At 46.2% G+C, this 15,701-nt stretch overlaps 1 pseudogene across 1 annotated transcript in view; it reads right to left on the bottom strand.

Annotated features, from left to right (window-relative positions):
* The window catches only part of LOC146058564 (hydroperoxide isomerase ALOXE3-like), a 28,515-nt pseudogene extending 19,694 nt beyond the window's left edge, over positions 1–8,821 (bottom strand). Inside the window, exons 1-5 of the transcript XR_014469868.1 lie at positions 8,600–8,821; positions 5,075–5,288; positions 3,213–3,417; positions 2,768–2,849; positions 1,736–1,858 (exon numbers count right to left, since the gene is read on the bottom strand). The product of XR_014469868.1 is annotated as a hydroperoxide isomerase ALOXE3-like (transcript). The remainder of the gene's footprint in view (positions 1–1,735; positions 1,859–2,767; positions 2,850–3,212; positions 3,418–5,074; positions 5,289–8,599) is intronic.
* Between the last annotated feature and the right edge of the window lie 6,880 nt (positions 8,822–15,701).

The following is a 15,701-nucleotide window of genomic DNA, read 5'->3' as shown; positions in this document are numbered from 1 at the left end:
AGATCCACGAGTCCCAGCATGCAGGTTATTAATGGGCCCGCTGGGTCTTGTAGTTCTACAACAGAACCAATAGCCCAATAAAACACAAACACACCAAGAAAAATAGAACTTTAATACATACAATCACCCATACATATTTACCTATAGGGTCCACTGTAGGCCTGTGTCCTCTTCAATCCATGTAGTTATCCACGAGTGTAAATAAAACAAACCGTGTGTCCTGGTCCTTTGGACTACGGAGCTGCAAGTGTAGTTACACTTCAAGCTCCTCCCCCTAGACTGAGGGATTCCCCCAGTGACGTCATTCGCCAGGTCCTCCCTCAGCCAATCGGGAGCGGGTTTCGGGTGAGCTCCGCGGCTGATGGCTGTGCATGGCTCCTTAGGCACCTACAGTATGTTAAAGTTTAACATGGGCGTTTATGGGAAGTTCCCACCATAGACGACCATGTTAAATCTTTAACATGGCCGCCTGTGGTGGGAACCACCCATAGATGCCCATGTTGAACTCATAACATGGGCGTCAATGGAGCCGTGGACAGCCAATCAGCCACGGAGCTCCCCCGGACCTGGTGAATAACGTCAACGGGGAAACCCTCAGTCTTGGGGGAGGAGCTGCAAGTGTATATACACTTGTGGCTCCTCAGGCCAGAGGAGTGTAACGCTTGGTTTGCTTTTATTCACCCATGGATGCCTACATGGACCGAAGAGGACGCGACCTACGCCGGAGGAGCTGCTGCTGGTGAGTATAATTTATTTGCACAGGTAACCTATGGATATCTACTGGAGAAGAGGACAGGCATACGGTGGACCCTATAGGTAAGTATGTATGGGTTATTGTAGTATGTATTAAAGTTTTTGTTTTCTAGGTCTGTTTGTGATTTATTGGGTCATTGGTTCTGTTGTAGAACTAAAAGACTCAGCGGACCCATTAATGCCCTGCATGCTGGGACTTGTCATTTTCCAATTCCCTGGATGCGGGCGAGGCTTGCTGGGACTTGTAGTTCCAAAACAAAACCTAATAGTTTATTATTCTATTTTTTACACACTTTTTTATGCCATCAGCTCGATGCCCACCTCCCAGGGACACTGGGGACAGCTTCAGCCCAGTCTGGGGGTGTCCTGGAGGGGGTAACCCCTTTATTGGGGGGGTCCCCACTCCCCCAGGGACCCAACCTAGGCTGACCAGCCACAGCTGTCATGTTTTGGCCGGGGGAGCTTGTGTCAAAAGTCTCCCCCGGTTGTGTCTTGACAGCGCTGCCTGTTTGAGCCCATTGCTGGTTGCCAAAATATGGGGAACACCTACTTATTCCCCCCCCCCCCGGGCTATGAGCCTGGCTATGGTTACAGAAATGCAGGGGGACCACAGCTGTTTTTCCCCCTGTATTTCTGCAACCAGGACCGGCTCAATGAGGTGGGACCTCACGTGTTTATTTATTTATTTATTTCTACACATGGAAGCCTGCACATATCTAACTGATCCATGCAGGCTACAGCCCAATACATCTGGAAAATAAGGGTATTTTCCAGGCATTTTTCCTGCTGATTTACTGTTCAGCATAGGCCCGATAGTAAATTTGGATTCACCCGATGGTGTATTCATTTGTAAAAATAAATAAAAATGAATACACCGGTCGTAAAACAGATTACACACATAATTTACAGATGTTAAATTACATTGAATGGCTACGAATAAGTGGGTTCGTAGCCATTGATTTTGAATTTTGGATCTACATACGTGGCCGTCTTGGAGTAGTTGAAGCTGCTCAGTTTTATAAAAGAGTACTGGTCGTTATAGGGCAGATCCTCAATCTTGTCTACAGCAATGCGGAGAGGGGCCCCTGCTGCATAAGGTTTCCACCTGCAAGAAACAAAGGTTAATGCTATAGAAAATCTTAAAATATGTTATTCTTACATTTACCATGTCTATCTATTCCTACTCCTATTGATTACAGAGACATTAACTTTCTTAGGGATGGCCATTGGTGCATTCACCATCGATGGTTGCCATTGATGGCTATACTGCAACTAGCTATCGATAGTAACAAACTATGTGATGGATGACCATTTGTAGTTTTAGCTATTGGTGGTCATCCATTTTCTTTGACTGACTGGCCCGTGGACCAATCAGAATGTGGGGGCAGGGCTTCAGGGTTGTCGGGCATGGAGCTATGCTCAGTACCTTGAATAGAAAAAAAAATCAGTTCTGTTGTGCCATCGATGGAAATAAACCATCTGGTTCTCCCCCAAGTACTAGAAGTTGGCCAAAAACCATCAATGATTTCAAATCATCGATGATCGATGGCCATCACTACTTTCTCTTTCCATAATAATTGAAGGAGGGATATTTCTAAATTCCCAAGTCGACTTGGTGTAGACCGATGGATCCCACAGGAATGTGTTACTTCTTGAAAGAATTAGCTATTTTTCAGAAAAAGGTCTACTTACTTTAGGAATGGATTTTAGATAATATTTCAGACCTATTCAATGGAAATATAGATATTCGGCAAGAGTGTCTTTGGTTTTTTCTTGTAGTTTAACAGTCAAGTTAAATAGCTATGAAATTTGCCATTTGCTAATCATAAACATACATTCATAAGGAAATTAAAGCGTATCCTGGCCACTAGGAAGACATTATGTAGAAGACCACAAGGGAATTACCAAATTAACTAAAAGGCAATACTTTCTGTCCCCTAGAAGAAACAATATATTCCTTAGAGACACAACAGCAAAAAAGTTGTACTAGATGTACAGTATATTGGCCACTCACTTGTGATTTTCTCTCTTTTTCTCCAGTTCCGCTTTCCGTTGTTTCTTTAGAAGAGGGTTAGTAGCCCCAGATAATATGATGCCTGAAACAGAACAGAGTACTGCATTGTAGTTAGCTTGGTTATTATTGATGGTTATTGATCATGGACACAGAAGAATCAGGTGTCTCCATAAGGTGAAGAAAGGTCCATTAATGGAAACCTTGCCACATACTGTATAAAGATATGTATGCTGGTTCTCTTCACTAATCCCAGCTATAGTTCTGTACACCAACATGGAGATGAAGCTCATGTTGTGGTTTATGACAATGGGATGCATTGGGGTGAGAACATTTATCTATCCCACAATGATGACCACCCACTTACACCAGGTGATAAGATCCCCCAGGGAGCACCAGGTGATAAGATCCCCCAGGGAGCACAATACAAGTCTGGATAGAATCTCACCCTTTCCCTCTGGTATTTCCACAGTCATTCCAGTAGGTAGCCATTGATAAAAAGGGAACTGGTAGAGCCGACCCTTAGGGCAGGTCGCATTGACATATCAGCAATACCAAGCCAGTGTATTAAAACTCTTGTAGGTCACTGTGAACAACCGAACCAGCAGGAGCTCTCCAAGATCTTTCTTTGTGTCAATTTCAAACTCAGTCACCTGGAAAAGCAGAGCGATGTCTGAGAAACTTGCACCAAGGAACCACAGAATGTTACTAGGACACATACTATGGATCGGGGAAATTGCAGACAGTTTACATTCTTTATCAATGTACGTAGCATTTTACTGAAAAATATCGCTTTCTATTGGCCACACGTTTTGCATTATTTTTTTGGAGAATACACGGAACCCCATTGCTTTAAAGTTAAATACTAAAAAATTCTCATTTGTTCATATACGTAGTGTTACACTGAGAAAAAAAGTCTAGTGGCATTTTTAAACTGACGAATGAAAACCTGAGGTTATAGGCTTTCACTTTTTGTTGGATCCACCACTAACTTAATGCTAGTGAAGCTCTACTTTGACCATGGATCAAAGATTATGCGTCACTGCTGAATTTCCATGAGAACGCCCAGCGTTTTCATGGGAACACCCATGAAATGCTGGGAGTTCCCATGGGCGCGTCCACCCACTGCAGCCCCACACCCCACCACGCCCGCACTGGTGGGTGCGAATGGGACAGTGAATTTGCAGAAGACCAATCTCACGAAGACCAAGTTTCACAGCGGACTCTATGAAGACATCTTGCTGCTGGGGCTTTAATCAAGCAGAAGCTACTTATTATCTAGGTTATATCAATTGCAGGGTAAGGAATTCTAATCCAGATAATGAGAGGTATAGTTAGTGTATATTGTCTATATACTGTAGGCCAAAGGAACAAATCAGACCACTACTTTTTACTGTATAACCAGTATTAATTATTTTGTTGTTACACAATAAATTGTATGTACATTTTTATTATTCAGAACATGTTAAGGCTCCCATTTTAGGAAACATTCAGTAGGTTATTCACATTGACTAGAATATTACTACCAGCGGTGGCTCCTACCTGTTTTGGGTAGGGTGTCTACCACTATTCATGCTTGGAGAGAAGGAGAAGAGAAGACAGTTGGGTCCCAGCACCTGTGCAATAGTTCGGGAAGGTGCTTGTCTACAAATATGTTATACCCCAGCTTCTATGGACTGCATCGGCTGCAGCCCATAGAAGCCGGATCTGGCTGCCGGGAAGGCAGGAAGTGGCTTCCCATAGGTAGCACACTCTCTGATAATTGCAGTCTGATCTGGCAGTATTAAAGTGAGGAAGTACCACCCACAGGGACTGCCTGTCAGTGGTTGGATAGAAGGTAGCACTTCCAATAGGAATTCACTGCCAGTCATTGTGAAGCCAGTGCAGCCATGGACTACAACAAGTTTACTGCAGTGCTGTCTTTTACTGGGGCGACTGCAGTCCTGCAGTTTTTTCTATAAACGAGAATGCTACACTCAGTATTTGCTGATAAAACATGATACAGTACCTATGCCCTGTAATTTAGAATGTAAAGTATATTATCTCTGGCATATTGTGTAATGTGATATCAACCAATCCAGTTACCAGCTCTAAGAAGTCCCCCAACCAACTGTTACTACAGTAGGAGTATCAGGGCAGTTTAGTGCATACCCAACCAACACTGTTACTTCTGTGCACAATACATTTCCTGGAGGTCTAAAGATGATACCTATCTGAAATATCCATCCATAGTATACATACACAGCTTCTACTTCCTATAATGATTAGCCTGCAATACTGATAATATTGTTAATTTCAGTAGACACCTACTGCTCCAGGTCTGAAGTTACTCCACTTATGATTCAGATGATGCTCATCACTTTCTGCCAGGGCGCCCACAAGAACAATGGAGACTTGGTCACAGGTCCCAGCACTCAGGTCAATCCCTGTTGCAATCTTTAGCTTGTAGGTCCTCATGTCTTCCGGTAACAATGCCTGATGGAGCAGCGCTGGATGAAGTGGACCAGTTAGAAATGTCTCAGACCTGGGGGTTAAGCATCAACTTAGATAGTTCATTATTTTGTGTGATTATCTATCAATACTGCAAATGTACTAAAGGCAAATTCAAAGGAAACATCCACATACATTCAGACTTAGCAGCAGACCATTGGAATCAAACCAGCCATTTTTTTAAGTAGACAGCAAAAGCAGCATCGAGATTTAGTGACCATTGGGTTCATAAACCCAATTGCACCCTCAGAATAGTACAAACAAATGTACCTGCATGTGGGCGGCGTATTTGACTAAAACGCTACACGACCCTGTATGATCTGTCCAAACTTTATTATGTTGTCCTCTCAGCCTGGATCATAGGTGCCGATTTATGTTTTTGCTGGTGGGTGCTCAAGCCAAAAATATAGGGGAGTGGCTTCATGGGAAAGGGGCGTGGCCACAACATATTACTGATATATATTACGCAGCAAGCACAGTTGTCTCCAATATTCAAATTATAGCAACAGTGCCAATTACATAAATGCCCACATAGTGCAGGTACAAAAATCCACCCCACAGTGCCAAATACATAAATGCCCCCACAGTGCCAAATACATAAATGTCCCAACAGTGCCAAATACATAAATGCCCACACGGTACCTGTGCCAGCGACGAGGGATGTGGAGTGCAGTGGGACACGGGCGGGTGGGCCGCTGCTGAGCGGGTGGGTGCTCATCAATTTCCGTGGGTGCTCGGGCCCTCAAGCACCCACAGAATCGGCACCTATGGCCTGGACTAGTTTTGGAAAATAGTGGAAAAACTTGGCTTGCGGCTTCTTATATTTTTTAAAAACCAACACTGGACTGAGCCAGCTGGGGCGATGTGGTGATGGCGGGGTAACACTATAGCAGGGAGGGGTGTAGATTGTATTGTTGACCCGACTTAGGTCGACAGTCATTAGGTCGACACCGTTGGATCGACAGGGTTCTAGGTCGACAAGGAGGAAGGTCGACAGGTGTCTAGGTCGATATGTGACAAGGTCGACATGGTTTTAGGTCGACAAATGTGTTAGGTCGGCATGGGTTAGGTCGACAGGTCGACATGGTTTTTTCACAGTTTTTTTACCTGAATGTCGACACAGTCGACATGGACAGAGTTTGAATTAAAGACTAAGCTGACCTCTTCCCACCCTCCTGCATAAAACCTGACAATCTCTCAACCTAACCTGTTTAAGCTCACTTCTTTCCCTTCTGTGTCACCCCAGTCTGTCTAACCCTCCCCTTTAGAATGTAAGCTCTCACGAGCAGGGCCCTCTCTCTTTATGTGCCTTTCTTAGAATATATAAACCTCTGCCACCCTGATAATTGCTTCAGTGTCCTGTCCCCTGGTGCAACTATCCATATTAACCATGTACTTGTCCTAAACTGTCTTGTACTGTAATTCGTTATGTGTTTTTGATTATAACTATGCTCTGTAAAGTGCCGCTGAATCTGTGTGCGCTATATAAGAAACTGTTAATAAATAAATAAATAATAAGTCAACCGCAGCCCCTCACATCGCTCGCTTCGCTCGCAATGCTTCGGGCGCGGTGCCTCGCTGCGCTCGGCACACTATTTTATTCTCCCACCGGGCCCTAGTGGATGGTAGGGCATGAAATGGGTTAGGTCAACATGTCGGCTCAAAAAAGTGAAAAAAACCATGTCGACCTCGCGACCAGTCGACCTAACCCATGTCGACCTAACGCAGACATAAAGAGGCTGCTGGTGCTTGTAGTACACCTTTAAAAACAATATTAGGAACTCTTAAATAATGATTAACACCATATCCACCTCCACTAGGAGTTCCGGGAGTAGTCAAGATCTGGTTATCTCTTGTCCATTTTTGCAAATGATTCCAGCACTGGGCTGAGCAGTTTGGGACTGGTTTACATTTTCAGGGAGACTCCAAGTTTGCGTCTACCTCCTACAGCTTTACACACCCCCTGCCTCTCAGCAGTTTTTTGGAAAATAAGGGGAACCTTATTTTGTTTTGTCCCCCTATTTTCCTATACCTGGACTGGTTATTGAATTGGAGAGGGGATTTTATTTATTTATTTTTTATTTATTAACAGTTTCTTATATAGCGCACACATATTCCGCAGCACTTTTACAAAGTATAGTTGAACATAGTGGAAATACCATGAGTAATACCAGGGCCGGATTATACTTTCGGGTCACTTTAGACAGGACCCCCCCCCACTCTGTACTGGCTGAAAACTGCATGGGAGAATATTACACTGTCAAAACACAGCGGGCTGTCCCGGAAAATTTCCGGGCATACCACAATACAGTATGTAGATGTGCATGTACTGTCCATTTTTCTGTCCCCCGGGCACTCCTCCTCACTGCCGCTGCTGCAGGTCAGTCCCCTCCGCGCCGCCACAGATTACTCCCCTCACTTGTTCATCCGTCGGTCCCTGGGCACTCCTCACCACCACTGCTGCAGGTCACTAAACGCCGCCGCAGGTCACTCCCCTCCACGCTGCCACAGATCACTCCCCTCCGCCCCCATCCATCATCGCTGTGCACTCGAGCCAAACACTGGAGCACACTCCCTGCTGATGCCAGCCACTCCTCCTCCCTGAGTGGCTGCTCGGGGCCGCTGCTACTGTTGCTGCTTCTAGATGCAGCGCACTACAGTTGGGTGGTGGGGTTTCTTGGGGCAGGACAAACCTGCCTTGTTAGGTTTGTCCTACACCATGAAAACCCACCACTCAAGGGGTTAATATAAACATAAACTTATATATATATATATAAAATACCACATGAAAAGCCTGTGTTTGTCCTTCTGTACCTTACTCTGTAGGAGCCCTGACAGGCTCAGCACTGCCTCTGATTAAAAACCCTCCCATGATGAGGCCGCTGCTGTTCTCCATGGGCATGAGAAGCAGATGATGAGCTCCACCAAGCAGAGTTAAGCACAAGCCTCTCAGCCTCTGACCTCTTGTGCAAAATCTCATGGGACTTAGTCAACTCGCAGTAATGCACTGCACACTTGTGCAGTCAGTGTGCCTTGCTCAGCACCATTAATCATTGTCACATTGGCAGATAGCCGAAGCTGCAGCACTACCCCACCCCATGCACAAAAACTTTAGCTTAAAAAATATATATATATTTTTTAAACAACATGTAAATCACAGGGCACCCCTAGATAGAGGGGTACTGATCCCCTGAGCCCTCCCTTAATCCGGCCCTGAGTAATATGCATGCAGTTAAATTTAGCTCCTTATCCACTAGGTCAGTGTAGCATCACAATCACCAATAAATGAACAACAAATGTATTTCTCCATCACATACTTTAAGGTAAGTTAAAGCAGCACCTTACTTTTTTGTTGTTGTGCCCACTGGCCATCAGTAGAGAGACGCCTGGTTTTTCTTTTTCGACACCTCTGGATCGGGTGATAAAAGCCACAGCACCAACTGATCTGGAAATATCTATTTAACCAATTACAAATGTCAGTGCAAAAAGTAAAGTATTATAGAAAATATTTTTGCATTTACAGTGCATTCAACGATGGCATCAGGCAGGGATGGCAGCAGGCAGGGATGGCAGTTCAAAACGACTGACACACCCAATGGCTGTTACACTAACTTTTATACTGAAGCATACCTGTCACAAGACAACCTTCTCATTGTGGCTTTATGCCAAGTATTACCATAATAGGTACGGTTAGTTGACAAGTCATTACTGCATCATCCATTGGGTAACATTTTCTCTGTGAGGCAAGTTTCTGCTTTAATATATGAATAAATGTGTTTGACTATAGTGAAGCCACTTTGATACTCTGTAAAAACTGTATAAAATGTATCCATTCCCTCAAACTCTCTCTTACATTTGCCCCCCCCCCCCCTCCCCGCAGTGCACATGGTTTTGCCCATTTTGAGCACAAACCTAACCTGCGATCAGGTCTTGATTGGGCTCTGTATCCAGACAGCATTGTATCCTGCACTGTATCCCAATTTGTATCCAACCCACAATGTATCCTGAACTGTGTCTAACCTGCACTGTACCCGACACACACACTATCCTGCACGGTATCTGACGTGCACTGTAACCGACACTGTATCTGACCCACACTGTATCTGATGCATCCTGTATCCTGCACTGTATCTGTCCTGCACTGTAACCGACACTGTATCTGACCCACACTGTATCTGATGCATCCTGTATCCTGCACTGTAACTATCTGTCCTGCACTGTAACCGACACTGTATCTGACCCACACTGTATCCTGCACTGTATCTGATGCATCCTGTATCCTGCACTGTATCTGACCCACACTGTATCCTGCACTGTATCTGTCCTGCACTATAACCCACACTGTATCTGACCCACACTGTATCCTGCACTGTATCTGATGCATCCTGTATCCTGCACTGTATCTGACCCACACTGTATCCTGCACTGTATCTGTCCTGCACTATAACCCACACTGTATCTGACCCACACTGTATCCTGCACTGTATCTGATGCATCCTGTATCCTGCACTGTATCTGACCCACACTGTATCCTGCACTGTATCTGTCCTGCACTATAACCCACACTGTATCTGACCCACACTGTATCCTGCACTGTATCTGATGCATCCTGTATCCTGCACTGTATCTGTCCTGCACTATAACCCACACTGTATCAGACCCACACTGTATCCTGCACTGTATCTGATGCATCCTGTATCCTGCACTGTATCTGACCCACACTGTATCCTGCACTGTATCTGTCCTGCACTATAACCCACACTGTATCTGACCCACACTGTATCCTGCACTGTATCTGATGCATCCTGTATCCTGCACTGTATCTGACCCACACTGTATCCTGCACTGTATCTGTCCTGCACTATAACCCACACTGTATCTGACCCACACTGTATCCTGCACTGTATCTGATGCATCCTGTATCCTGCACTGTATCTGTCCTACACTGTATCCTGCACTGTATCTGTCCTGCACTATAACCCACACTGTATCTGACCCACACTGTATCCTGCACTGTATCTGATGCATCCTGTATCCTGCACTGTATCTGTCCTGCACTATAACCCACACTGTATCAGACCCACACTGTATCCTGCACTGTATCTGATGCATCCTGTATCCTGCACTGTATCTGACCCACACTGTATCCTGCACTGTATCTGTCCTGCACTATAACCCACACTGTATCTGACCCACACTGTATCCTGCACTGTATCTGATGCATCCTGTATCCTGCACTGTATCTGACCCACACTGTATCCTGCACTGTATCTGTCCTGCACTATAACCCACACTGTATCTGACCCACACTGTATCCTGCACTGTATCTGATGCATCCTGTATCCTGCACTGTATCTGTCCTGCACTATAACCCACACTGTGGCCCTGATTCTTGTTGACTCACTGCCCTCCACCCAGCGAATATACGCGCCGCGCTGTGAATGGATGATTTCCATATACATCCATTTGCAGGCTAGAGTGCAGGCCCGAAATCATTCGATGGTCGCCAACCATCGAATGACTTCTACAGTGCTCGCAAATCTAAGTCAGTCTCTGTGGACTTAGACTCTCGGCGTCCTGCTCCAAGAACTGGGCGGGCGGTTGACGTCAGACGGCCGCCCACGGAAGGCAGGTACGCATGAGAACTCCCAGCGGTTTCCTGGGCACACCCAGTGTTTTCGGGGGTGCCCGCAGGAAACACATGCGAACGCCCCCTACATATGAGTATACGCCAACGTGCACAGGACGGATCTCAGCCTTTTTCACTCACGGCGTGTCTCCCCGATCATGAAAGGATGCGTACGTCCGAGCACGGTGGCGTACGCCTCACATATATTGGCCTGCAAATATTCCCTTTGGAGTATAATTATGACAATTACTTAATTATACTAAGTGTAATGTAATAATTGATTCCTATTAACTAAATTGTCTACCTTAATAAACACCCTAATAAAACAACATTTTAACCCTCATTACATGTATATTTATTATGCTCTAATGTGACACTTTGTTGGTGTTAGACGTGATAGATAAATAAATGAGACTTGTATGTTTGTGTTGCAGTGAAAAAGTTAGTCCACAGGCAACACTGCGAAGTTCACAGTCCCCTATGTTAGATACACTTCAGGTCACTTTAAAGCTTATTCCGGCTAGTTCTCATCAAGAAATGGCTTACACAATCTTACACACTGTAGAGCAGAGGTCCTCAAACTTTTTAAACAGGGGGCCAGTTCACTGTCCCTCAGACCGTTGGAGGGCCGGACTATAGTAAAAACAAAAACTATGAACAAATTCCTATGCACACTGCATATATCTTATTATCTGCCTATACAGGGAGTTTACATGCTTGTACCCCAAGGGTTACATGCTCATTGCATTCCCAGCAGAAACAGCACTGCTGCCTCCTTCAGACTCCCACCCCAGCGCTTGCTCATGTCTAGGATCACAAGCGGTGGCCGGGAGCTGCGTGTACCATCTCTAGTTAGTTACACAGCTCCCCCACCGCAGCCGCAGACCTTTCTGCCTCACCTGCCCACAACACGGAGTAATACAAGCCAGTACATACTACCAGCCTGGCACTGTTCTGCCAAGGCTACCCAGGCCAGCAGCAGCCAGTGGCCACCGGAAAACATGAGGGAGGGGTTGCGCCGATGCACTGAGGAAGTGGTGTGCGTTTTTTTTATGTGGCCGTGCACCATTCCTCGACTTCTATATATCAGCGCATCTTCATGTTGGGGGGAGGGGGGGGGGGGTCAGGGAGCAGGGAGCTTTCTCCCTTCTTACCTCCTGCTGCAGCCCGCCAGATATACAGCCCAGCGTCGGGGCTGCTTGGCCGCGGAGCCTGGTGTATGGCAGGAACGGAAGCAGGAGCTGGTTCGCTGTCTCCTGCTGCAGCCCGACACACCGCACGTAGGTGGGCAGTCCTGCCCATGGGCGGTCCTGCCCATGGATGGGAAAAAAAGGTCCATGGGAGGAGCTGCGTGCAGTCGGGCATGCGCGCAGCCCTCCCGTGGCCATCTTTTTGGTGGAATAAAAACCGTCAGCGGCTGTGTTTGTTTTTAAAGGCGCAGGGAGTCCGGGGGGCCATATAAATGTCCTCAGCGGGCCGCACGTGGCCCGCGGGCCGTAATTTGAGGACCCCTGCTGTAGAGTATATCTGTCAACCAAACAGCTCCATCTGATGGTTATAGCTGAGGATACAAGTTGTTCTAAATGCGCACACACAGAAGCAGACCTTCTACACTGCTTATGGGGCTGTCACCATATCCATACATTTTGTAATCACCTCCACCACTATCAGTGGTGGCTTTTACCAGCCCCCCCCCCCCCCCCCCTCCCAGGTAAAATCCGCCACTGTCTTTGCCTAAAGTGAAGTCAAATGCAGTCTGTGAGACTGCTCTGGCTTCAATGTGACTGGCAGTGACTTCCTATTGGAAGTCCAACCTGCCAGTCACTCAAGGCAGTCCCTTTGGGAGGTGTACCCTCCCTCCGGGATGCCTCTCTGTGCGCAAATGCATGGCAGCCCCCAAAACGGGTTCTGTGCATGCGCAGTACCGCAGACCATACTGTGCATGCGCCGGACCCGGGTATCCGATTAAGCCTCCGTGGGCTGCTGCAAAGGCAGCCCATGGAGGCTTGGGCCAGCGCATGCTCAGTATGTATGTAGTTACTGCGCATGCACTGGCATGCACTGGCCCCGTGCAGAGAACCAGCCCGGGGAGCACGGAGAACGTGGTAGTGGCAGTAGCAGCGGCATCAGAGGGGGGCCCTGCATTGCGGCAGCCCCCCCATCTCAAGAACGGTAAGAGCCGCCACTGACCACTATGCTACGGTAGACACATACCCACACATACACATACCCACTATACATAGTCACAATTATTAGGCCACATCTACATCACATCAATACACAGCACAAGAGAAAAGACATAGACACCATTAGCACCAGTATTTTAATATAAGTTAAAAATTTAAAAAATCAGTAAAGCAATGCACAAGGAATAATGCATATAGTTTCACGTAACACAACACCCACATTAGTCACAGTAGTACCAGGGAGAAAGGGGGGGAAAGGGAGGGGAAGGGGAGAGAGGGAGGAAAAGGGGGAGGGAAGGGAAAGGAAGGATAAGAATCAAGAAATCTCTACCATAGATAGGAAATAGGAAATTATGTGCCGGGATTATCTGTAAAAAATCGACGCCATATCGGCTATAAAAACGTATGTGGAATATAGGAGATACAGGAATTCCTGTTTCATGTTTTATGTATTTTTTTAATGTATGTCTGTTAAAAAAGAAAACAATAAAAAATGATTAAATTAAAATAAAATGCTACGGTAGACCTTGGTATGCCATTTCAATGTACTATGCCTTTGGCTCTTTTTTTGCATTTAGCAGACCAGCCTGACATCCCCAAACATGACAAAAAAAACTTTTTATATTGCTGTTAGCGGTAGGTGAAAAGCCGTCATACAACAATGGATTCATGACTCTGCACCCACACGGGTCCATATGGCCACCTCTAGACTACTTTTTTTTACTTACTATGATTTGCCTGGAGACGACATTACACAAAGAATATTTAACCCCTATTTTGTTTCAATGTAAAGCAATGCTGGACTGATATAGCACACATGGGGCAACCCTGAAATTATACAACACACATGGCAGCACCCAGGGAATTATACACGACACATGGCAGCATCCCTGGAATTATACACAACACATGGCAGCATCCCTGGAATTATACAGGACACGTAGTGGGGGCGGGCGGCGGCTCTCAAATGAGTTCCCGGCGGGTGCCAGATGCGGCGAGTGCTGCTGACCTAGCCGGGCGGTGTGATCACAAATAGCAGCAGCAGGGACGGGACGCGCAGTGGCGGCTATTAGATTTTTAAAATTCCTGTCAAATGACCGGCCGTTCTCTAATTGGCTGAGAGAGCTCTCAGCCAATCAGAGAATGGCCGGTCATTTGACAGGTATTTTAAAAATCTAATAGCCGCCACTGCACTGGACGGGACGTCCCCGCTGCTGCTAGTTGTGATCACATGCCCGGCCAGGTCAGTGTGTACTGGTGCTCAGGGACCCGCTGCCCGCCGTGCTGCTCCCGGTCAGTCTGCATGCATATGCCTGTCAGGTGGGCAGGCATATGCATAGCATACAGGGAGGTCAGACGTGATCTTATGTGCTGACCATCCGACCTCCCTGATCCGGTCCGATGCGCACCGGACCGCACATCGGATCAGATCAGATGTCACACAACTGCGATTTTGGGGCGATTTCACCCGAAATCGGATGAAATCGTCCCAAAATCGCATAGTGTATGGGGGCCCTAAGTAGTTGCTTTCAAACACCTGAAGGTGCATACACACGGTAAGATTTCACTTTCCATTAAGGTGCATACACACTCTACAACTTTTTGACCAATTTCATTCATTTCGGCCATTCTGAACGAAATTGGTCAAAATATCTTTCAGAGCGTTTGCGACGAACGACGAATGATAATGCGCATACCCGACAGTTGTTCATCAAGGTTCATCAAGGTTGTTCGTCAACTGTGCATGCAGCTCAATTTAGAAAGAGCCTATAAACTGTAGCTAGATCTTTCGTCTTTCATCTGTTGTCAATATCTTTCGTCCAGGACACTGGGTTCAAGGGAAATTCTTTCAGCAAAATTGGTCAGAAAAATTGTACAGTGTGTATGCACCTTTAGACCACTATTAGATCTGGGTCTGTGTCTGGATCTGGGTTCACATTCGATTTGACTATATAATACAGATCTGTATTATATAGTCTTGTCTGCCAAGACTATTTATCTAATCGATTTCTATAAAATTTTGCTTCTATAAGCAAAATCAAATAGAAAAAAAAGGGCATGGCCATCAACTCTCAGAGCGGGGGAAACAGGGGCATGGCCTCACAGGAGTACTGCATTCATAGGTACTTTGCGTGCACACAAGTGTCCCTACTCCACTGCCACCAATGTTGGGAGGTAGTCCAGAGTGTTAGGTATCTGCTCAAAAGAGGTGACCTCAATATTAGTGTGCAGGTTCATATATTTGACAAAAGATTTGATTAAAGCCTTTAATATTATAATATAAGTATAATAATAAGCAATATACAGTATATGTTAGGAGTAATGATTAGTGCACCTGCATCTCCCTGTCTCTTGCATTTAACTATAAATCTCAGCAAGGTAGCGCCTCTCATTACAAGCAGCTAGGGAGTGCAGTCTAGACTAGAGCCCTATGTTACTATGGCCCTTATTCTGATCTGTGCGGCCGGAGCCGCATACGTTGCTCCGGCCGCACAAACCAATCCCCGCCTACAAGACGGATCGCCACGGCCGTCCGTACGCGGACGGCTGGCGATCCGCATGAAAATGGTGGGGCGTACGCCTCCACCATGGTGGGAGCTGCCCCCTGCATTCGATGGTCGACGACCATCGA

The sequence above is a fragment of the Crinia signifera genome, chromosome 2 (genome assembly GCF_055691185.1).
Source record: "Crinia signifera chromosome 2, ASM5569118v1, whole genome shotgun sequence".
In the NCBI taxonomy this organism is placed as follows: Eukaryota; Metazoa; Chordata; class Amphibia; order Anura; family Myobatrachidae; genus Crinia; species Crinia signifera.
This window is presented reverse-complemented; position numbering and strand designations above follow the sequence as displayed.